The sequence below is a fragment of the Somniosus microcephalus genome, unplaced genomic scaffold (genome assembly GCF_052327205.1).
Source record: "Somniosus microcephalus isolate GS21.2 unplaced genomic scaffold, FLI_Smic_1.0 unresolved_chr1, whole genome shotgun sequence".
Classification (NCBI taxonomy): domain Eukaryota; kingdom Metazoa; phylum Chordata; class Chondrichthyes; order Squaliformes; family Somniosidae; genus Somniosus; species Somniosus microcephalus.
This window is the reverse complement of record NW_028225179.1, coordinates 26,756,791-26,765,136: the sequence shown is the minus strand read 5'-3', so window position 1 is coordinate 26,765,136 and position 8,346 is coordinate 26,756,791. Positions and strand designations below refer to the sequence as shown.

Here is an 8,346-nt window from a genome sequence, read left to right as displayed (position 1 = left end):
AGATTGTCACTGAATGAAAGAGTAGCGGGACCAGACCAAAATGATTAGGGAGCAGAAACATAAATTTCTCCTTTAGGAGGCAATGTAATTTCAAAAATATTTATCAACCTTAATGACGAGATTTTCCGTTTTAGTGTCTTTTGTTGAGACATAAATAATGGGCGAGACATCCTCGTTCTTTTCGGCATACTCTCATGGGATCGCAGGGCCCGGTTTCACATCTTACTAGAAAGATGAAGGCACCAACAGTGCAGCACTACCTCATTACTGCACTGGAGTGTCTGCCTGGATTATGTGCTCAAGTCTCTGGAGTGGTGCTTGACTTTGCTGCCGCTGAGCCACGGCTGACACCTAGACTCAGTTCATTTGGCTGGAGAGAAATGACGGAGATAAAGGGAAAAATTACAATGGAGTAAACTTTCAATTTGTCACCCAACAGAAATGCGGGCATCGTAATCGGCCGCCTGTTATAGAAACAGTCCGATTTATGTTGCCATCGATTTCTTAAGCATTGAAAATCAGGCCTGTCTATAATGGAATGGGTCGTGGTCAGTTGTTAATCACTCTGGGTCTATTTAAACCGGGAGTGCTCACATTCCCGGATCATTCTGTTTCTGTTTAAAATGGCAGAGCTCACAGTCCCGATTAATTCCGTATTTTTTAAAGTAGAACGGTTTCAGCTTTCATGACCGAGGTGTTGAGTTTAACTAAATGCGGCGGGGCTCAGTCCGGGATTTGAACCCGGGACGTCTCGCATTTTAAGCCACAGAAATATCTCTAAGCGAAAGTCATACCCCTAGACCAACGAACCACCGATGCTCTGCTTCAAGTTGCATTGTGATTCCCTGCGCTGGTGCAAACCCAGCTCGCAGAAGTCCTGTTCATTCAGTTAAAATGTTTAACTTTTCCTCAATCCGCTTCTTTTTGCGAGCAGTTTCCTTGAATCTGCTCACAATTCTCCCCATAAAAAGACACCCAGCAGTATCAGCGGCTGCGTGGCCTAATGGATAAGGCGTCTGATTTCGGTTATGAGTTATTCAGTCATCAGAAAATTGCAGGTTCGAGTCCTGCCGCAGTCGTTTAATTAACTGGGCGACACTTTTTCTGTTCCGAATCTGGCTTCAAACCGAACATTTTTGACATTCCCTCAACTGAAGCAGTGGAAGGCCTTTTGCTTACATTAAGCTGATTGTACATTTTCAACATTGTTGATCTGGGTGCACGGGCAGGATAAGCGGTGAAGTGGACTTTCTTTCAGGGTATTTCTGCTTAGATGCAAAAAGCAGGAAATGAAATGGCTGAGAGCAGTATATGGTTGAGTCGAGGTGGCCGAAAGGTTAAGGCGATAGACAGTTAATCTATTGCCGATCTGTACGCGAGGGTTCAGCTCCCATACTCGTCGTTATTACGTTTGATACTGGTACACTTTCCGAGCATTTCACTGAATCTTGTCTAAAATAAGCTTTCAAATGCAATTTCGTCAGAGGCGCTCTGGTGCTCCTGGTCTGTGCCCCATGCATTACTCATATCTTGTTAAAATTAAGAGAGACCACTGCAATTCTTCAACTTCTTGAATGAAGTTGGAGCAGTGATCGCGATTCGGAGATTGTCGAACTCCTCCTTTCTTCTGCTGAGATTGTCACCGAATTAAAGAGTAGCGGGACCAGAGCCAAATGATTAGGGAGCAGAAACATAAATTTCTCCTTTAGGAGGCAATGTAATTTCAGAAATATTTATCAACCTTAATGACGAGATTTTCTGCTTTAGTGTCTTTGGTTGAGATATAACTAATGGGCGAGACATCCTCGTTCTTTTCGGCATACTCTCATGGGATCCGAGGGCCCGGTTTAACGTCTTACTAGAAAGACGGAGGCACCAACAGTGCAGCATTACCTCATTACTGCACTGGGGTGTCTGCCTGGATTATCTGCTCAAGTCTCTGGAGTGGTGCTTGACTTTGCTGCCGCTGAGCCACGGCTGACACCTAGACTCAGTTCATTTGGCTGGAGAGAAATGACGGAGATAAAGGGGAAATTACAATGGAGTAAACTTTCAATTTGTCACCCAACAGAAAAGCGGGCATCGTAATCGTCCGCCTGTTATAGAAACAGTCCGATATATGTTGCCATCGATTTCATAAGCATTGAAAATCAAGCCTGTCTATAATGGAATGGGTCGTGGTCAGTTGTTAATCACTCTGGGTCTGTTTAAAAAGAGAGTGCTCACAGTTCCGGATCATTCTGTTTCTGTTTGAAATGGCAGAGCTCACAGTCCCGGATCATTCCGTTTTTTTTAAAGGAGAACGATTTCAGTTTTCATGGTGTTGAATTCAACTAAATGTGGCGGGGCTCGTCCGGGATTTGAACCCGGGACCTCTCGCAATTTAAGCCATGGAAATTCCCTAAGCGAGAATCATACCCCTAGACCAACGAGCCGCCGATGTTATGTTTTAAGTTGCATTGCGATTCCCTGCGCTGGTGCAAACCCAGCTCGCAGAAGTCCTGTTCATTCAGTTAAAATGTTTAACTTTTCCTCAATCCGCTTCTTTTTGCGAGCAGTTTCCTTGAATCTGCTCACAATTCTCCCCATAAAAAGAAACTCAGCAGCATCTGCGGCTGCGTGGCCTAATGGGTAAGGCGTCTGACTTCGGTTATGAGTTATTCAGTCATCAGAAGATTGGAGGTTCGAGTCCTGCCGCAGTCGTTTAATTAACTGGGCGACACTTTTTCTGTTCCGAATCTGGCTTCAAACCGAACATTTTTGACAGTGCCTCAACTGAAGCAGTGGAAGGCCTTTTGCTTACATTAAGCTGATTGTACATTTTCAACATTGTTGATCTGGGTGCACGGGCAGGATAAGCGGTGAAGTGGACTTTCTTTCAGGGTATTTCTGCTTAGATGCAAAAAGCAGGAAATGAAATGGCTGAGAGCAGTATATGGTTGAGTCGAGGTGGCCGAAAGGTTAAGGCGATAGACAGTTAATCTATTGCCGATCTGTAAGCGAGGGTTCAGCTCCCATCCTCGTCGTTATTACGTTTGATACTGGTACAATTTCCGAGCATTTAACTGAATCTTGTCTAAAATAAGCTTTCAAATGCAATTTCGTCAGAGGCGCTCTGGTGCTCCTGGTCTGTGCCCCATGCATTACTCATATCTTGTTAAAATTAAGAGAGACCACTGCAATTCTTCAACTTCTTGAATGAAGTTGGAGCAGTGATCGCGATTCGGAGATTGTCGAACTCCTCCTTTCTTCTGCTGAGATTGTCACCGAATTAAAGAGTAGCGGGACCAGAGCCAAATGATTAGGGAGCAGAAACATAAATTTCTCCTTTAGGAGGCAATGTAATTTCAGAAATATTTATCAACCTTAATGACGAGATTTTCTGCTTTAGTGTCTTTGGTTGAGATATAACTAATGGGCGAGACATCCTCCTTCTTTTCGGCATACTCTCATGGGATCCGAGGGCCCGGTTTAACATCTTACTAGAAAGACGGAGGCACCAACAGTGCAGCACTACGTCATTACTGCACTGGAGTGTCAGCCTGGATTATGTGCTCAAGTCTCTGGAGTGGTGCTTGACTTTGCTGCCGCTGAGCCACGGCTGACACCTAGACTCAGTTCATTTGGCTGGAGAGAAATGACGGAGATAAAGGGAAAATTACAATGGAGTAAACTTTCAATTTGTCACCCAACAGAAAAGCGGGCATCGCAATCGGCCGCCTGTTATAGAACCAGTCCGATATATGTTGCCATCGATTTCATAAGCATTGAAAATCAGGCCTGTCTATAATGGAATGGGTCGTGGTCAGTTGTTAATCACTCTGGGTCTGTTTAAAAAGAGAGTGCTCACAGTCCCGGATCATTCTGTTTCTGTTTGAAATGGCAGAGCTCACAGTCCCGGATCATTCCGTTTTTTTTAAAGGAGAATGATTTCAGTTTTCATGACCGAGGTGTTGAATTCAACTAAATGTGGCGGGGCTCGTCCGGGATTTGAACCCGGGACCTCTCGCAATTTAAGCCATGGAAATTCCCTAAGCGAGAATCATACCCCTAGACCAACGAGCCGCCGATGTTATGGTTTAAGTTGCATTGCGATTCCCTGCGCTGGTGCAAACCCAGCTCGCAGAAGTCCTGTTCATTCAGTTAAAATGTTTAACTTTTCCTCAATCCGCTTCTTTTTGCGAGCAGTTTCCTTGAATCTGCTCACAATTCTCCCCATAAAAAGAAGCTCAGCAGCATCTGCGGCTGCGTGGCCTAATGGGTAAGGCGTCTGAATTCGGTTAGCGAGTTTTTCAGTTATCAGAAGATTGCAGGTTTGAGTCCTGCTGCGGTCGTTTAATTAACTGGGCGACACTTCTTCTGTTCCGAATCTGGCTTCAAACCGACAATTTTTGACAGTCCCTCAACTGAAGCAGTGGAAGGCCTTTTGCTTACATTAAGCTGATTGTACATTTTCAACATTGTAGATCTGGGTGCACGGGCAGGATAAGCGGTGAAGTGGACTTTCTTTCAGGGTATTTCTGCTTAGATGCAAAAAGCAGGAAATGGAATGGCTGAGAGCGGTATATGGTTGAGTCGAGGTGGCCGAAAGGTTAAGGCGATAGACAGTTAATCTATTGCCGATCTGTACGCGAGGGTTCAGCTCCCATCCTCGTCGTTATTACGTTTGATACTGGTACAATTTCCGAGCATTTAACTGAATCTTGTCTAAAATAAGCTTTCAAATGCAATTTCGTCAGAGGCGCTCTGGTGCTCCTGGTCTGTGCCCCATGCATTACTCATATCTTGTTAAAATTAAGAGAGACCACTGCAATTCTTCAACTTCTTGAATGAAGTTGGAGCAGTGATCGCGATTCGGAGATTGTCGAACTCCTCCTTTCTTCTGCTGAGATTGTCACCGAATTAAAGAGTAGCGGGACCAGAGCCAAATGATTAGGGAGCAGAAACATAAATTTCTCCTTTAGGAGGCAATGTAATTTCAGAAATATTTATCAACCTTAATGACGAGATTTTCTGCTTTAGTGTCTTTGGTTGAGATATAACTAATGGGCGAGACATCCTCGTTCTTTTCGGCATACTCTCATGGGATCCGAGGGCCCGGTTTAACGTCTTACTAGAAAGACGGAGGCACCAACAGTGCAGCACTACGTCATTACTGCACTGGGGTGTCTGCCTGGATTATCTGCTCAAGTCTCTGGAGTGGTGCTTGACTTTGCTGCCGCTGAGCCACGGCTGACACCTAGACTCAGTTCATTTGGCTGGAGAGAAATGACGGAGATAAAGGGAAAATTACAATGGAGTAAACTTTCAATTTGTCACCCAACAGAAAAGCGGGCATCGTAATCGGCCGCCTGTTATAGAAACAGTCCGATATATGTTGCCATCGATTTCATAAGCATTGAAAATCAGGCCTGTCTATAATGGAATGGGTCGTGGTCAGTTGTTAATCACTCTGGGTCTGTTTAAAAAGAGAGTGCTCACAGTCCCGGATCATTCTGTTTCTGTGTGAAATGGCAGAGCTCACAGTCCCGGATCATTCCGTTTTTTTTAAAGGAGATCGATTTCAGTTTTCATGACCGAGGTGTTGAATTCAACTAAATGTGGCGGGGCTCGTCCGGGATTTGAACCGGGGACCATCTCGCAATTTAAACCATGGAAATTCCCTAAGCGAGAATCCTACCCCTAGACCAACGAGCCGCCGATGTTATGTTTTAAGTTGCATTGCGATTCCCTGCGCTGGTGCAAACCCAGCTCGCAGAAGTCCTGTTCATTCAGTTAAAATGTTTAACTTTTCCTCAATCCGCTTCTTTTTGCGAGCAGTTTCCTTGAATCTGCTCACAATTCTCCCCATAAAAAGAAACTCAGCAGCATTTGCGGCTGCGTGGCCTAATGGGTAAGGCGTCTGAATTCGGTTAACGAGTTTTTCAGTTATCAGAAGATTGCAGGTTCGAGTCCTGCTGCGGTCGTTTAATTAACTGGGCGACACTTCTTCTGTTCCGAATCTGGCTTCAAACCGACAATTTTTGACAGTCCCTCAACTGAAGCAGTGGAAGGCCTTTTGCTTACATTAAGCTGATTGTACATTTTCAACATTGTAGATCTGGGTGCACGGGCAGGATAAGCGGTGAAGTGGACTTTCTTTCAGGGTATTTCTGCTTAGATGCAAAAAGCAGGAAATGGAATGGCTGAGAGCAGTATATGGTTGAGTCGAGGTGGCCGAAAGGTTAAGGCGATAGCCTGTTAATCTATTGCCGATCTGTACGCGAGGGTTCAGCTCCCATTCTCGTCATTATTACGTTTGATACTGGTACAATTTCCGAGCATTTAACTGAATCTTGCCTAAAATAAGCTTTCAAATGCAATTTCGTCAGAGTCGCTCTGGTGCTCCTGGTCTGTGCCCCATGCATTACTCATATCTTGTTAAAATTAAAAGAGACCACTGCAATTCTTCAACTTCTTGAATGAAGTTGGAGCAGTGATCGCGATTCGGAGATTGTCGAACTCCTCCTTTCTTCTGCTGAGATTGTCACCGAATTAAAGAGTAGCGGGACCAGAGGCAAATGATTAGGGAGCAGAAACATAAATTTCTCCTTTAGGAGGCAATGTAATTTCAAAAATATTTATCAACCTTAATGACGAGATTTTCTGTTTTAGTGTCTTTGGTTGAGATATAAATAAGGGGCGAGACATCCTCGTTCTTTTCGGCATACTCTCATGGGATCGGAGGACCCGGTTTAACGTCTTACTAGAAAGACGGAGGCACCAACAGTGCAGCACTACCTGATTACTGCACTGGGGTGTCTGCCTGGATTATCTGCTCAAGTCTCTGGAGTGGTGCTTGACTTTGCTGCCGCTGAGCCACGGCTGACACCTAGACTCAGTTCATTTGGCTGGAGAGAAATGACGGAGATAAAGGGAAAAATTACAATGGAGTAAACTTTCAATTTGTCACCCAACAGAAAAGCGGGCATCGTAATCGGCCGCCTGTTATAGAAACAGTCCGAATTATGTTGCCATCGATTTCATAAGCATTGAAAATCAGGCCTGTCTACAATGGAATGGGTCGTGGTCAGTTGTTAATCACTCTGGGTCTATTTCAACCGGGAGTGCTCACATTCCCGGATCATTCTATTTCTGTTTAAAATGGCAGAGCTCACAGTCCCGATTAATTCCGTATTTCCGTTTTTTTTAAAGGAGAACGATTTCAGTTTTCATGACCGAGGTGTTGAATTCAACTAAATGTGGCGGGGCTCGTCCGGGATTTGAACCCGGGACCTCTCGCAATTTAAGCCATGGAAATTCCCTAAGCGAGAATCATACCCCTAGACCAACGAGCCGCCGATGTTATGGTTTAAGTTGCATTGCGATTCCCTGCGCTGGTGCAAACCCAGCTCGCAGAAGTCCTGTTCATTCAGTTAAAATGTTTAACTTTTCCTCAATCCGCTTCTTTTTGCGAGCAGTTTCCTTGAACCTGCTCACAATTCTCCCCATAAAAAGAAGCTCAGCAGCATCTGCGACTGCGTGGCCTAATGGGTAAGGCGTCTGAATTCGGTTAGCGAGTTTTTCAGTTATCAGAAGATTGCAGGTTTGAGTCCTGCTGCGGTCGTTTAATTAACTGGGCGACACTTCTTCTGTTCCGAATCTGGCTTCAAACCGACAATTTTTGACAGTCCCTCAGCTGAAGCAGTGGAAGGCCTTTTGCTTACATTAAGCTGATTGTACATTTTCAACATTGTAGATCTGGGTGCACGGGCAGGATAAGCGGTGAAGTGGACTTTCTTTCAGGGTATTTCTGCTTAGATGCAAAAAGCAGGAAATGGAATGGCTGAGAGCGGTATATGGTTGAGTCGAGGTGGCCGAAAGGTTAAGGCGATAGACTGTTAATCTATTGCCGATCTGTACGCGAGGGTTCAGCTCCCATTCTCGTCATTATTACGTTTGATACTGGTACAATTTCCGAACATTTAACTGAATCTTGCCTAAAATAAGCTTTCAAATGCAATTTCGTCAGAGTCGCTCTGGTGCTCCTGGTCTGTGCCCCATGCATTACTCATATCTTGTTAAAATTAAAAGAGACCACTGCAATTCTTCAACTTCTTGAATGAAGTTGGAGCAGTGATCGCGATTCGGAGATTGTCGAACTCCTCCTTTCTTCTGCTGACATTGTCACCGAATGAAAGAGTAGCGGGACCAGAGGCAAATGATTAGGGAGCAGAAACATAAATTTCTCCTTTAGGAGGCAATGTAATTTCAAAAATATTTATCAACCTTAATGACGAGATTTTCTGTTTTAGTGTCTTTGGTTGAGATATAAATAAGGGGCGAGACATCCTCGTTCTTTTCGGC

At 44.5% G+C, this 8,346-nt stretch overlaps 3 non-coding genes across 3 annotated transcripts; all 3 read right to left on the bottom strand.

Moving 5' to 3' along the window:
* Positions 1–2,345: 2,345 nt before the first annotated feature.
* trnap-agg (transfer RNA proline (anticodon AGG)) lies at positions 2,346–2,435 on the bottom strand. Its single transcript is given in 2 exon segments — positions 2,346–2,381; positions 2,400–2,435. It is a non-coding gene; the product is annotated as a tRNA-Pro (tRNA).
* A 1,540-nt stretch (positions 2,436–3,975) lies between these two features.
* On the bottom strand, positions 3,976–4,065 carry trnap-agg (transfer RNA proline (anticodon AGG)). The gene is given in 2 exon segments: positions 3,976–4,011; positions 4,030–4,065. It is a non-coding gene; the product is annotated as a tRNA-Pro (tRNA).
* Positions 4,066–7,247: 3,182 nt separating this feature from the next.
* On the bottom strand, positions 7,248–7,337 carry trnap-agg (transfer RNA proline (anticodon AGG)). Its single transcript is given in 2 exon segments — positions 7,248–7,283; positions 7,302–7,337. It is a non-coding gene; the product is annotated as a tRNA-Pro (tRNA).
* Positions 7,338–8,346: the final 1,009 nt, after the last annotated feature.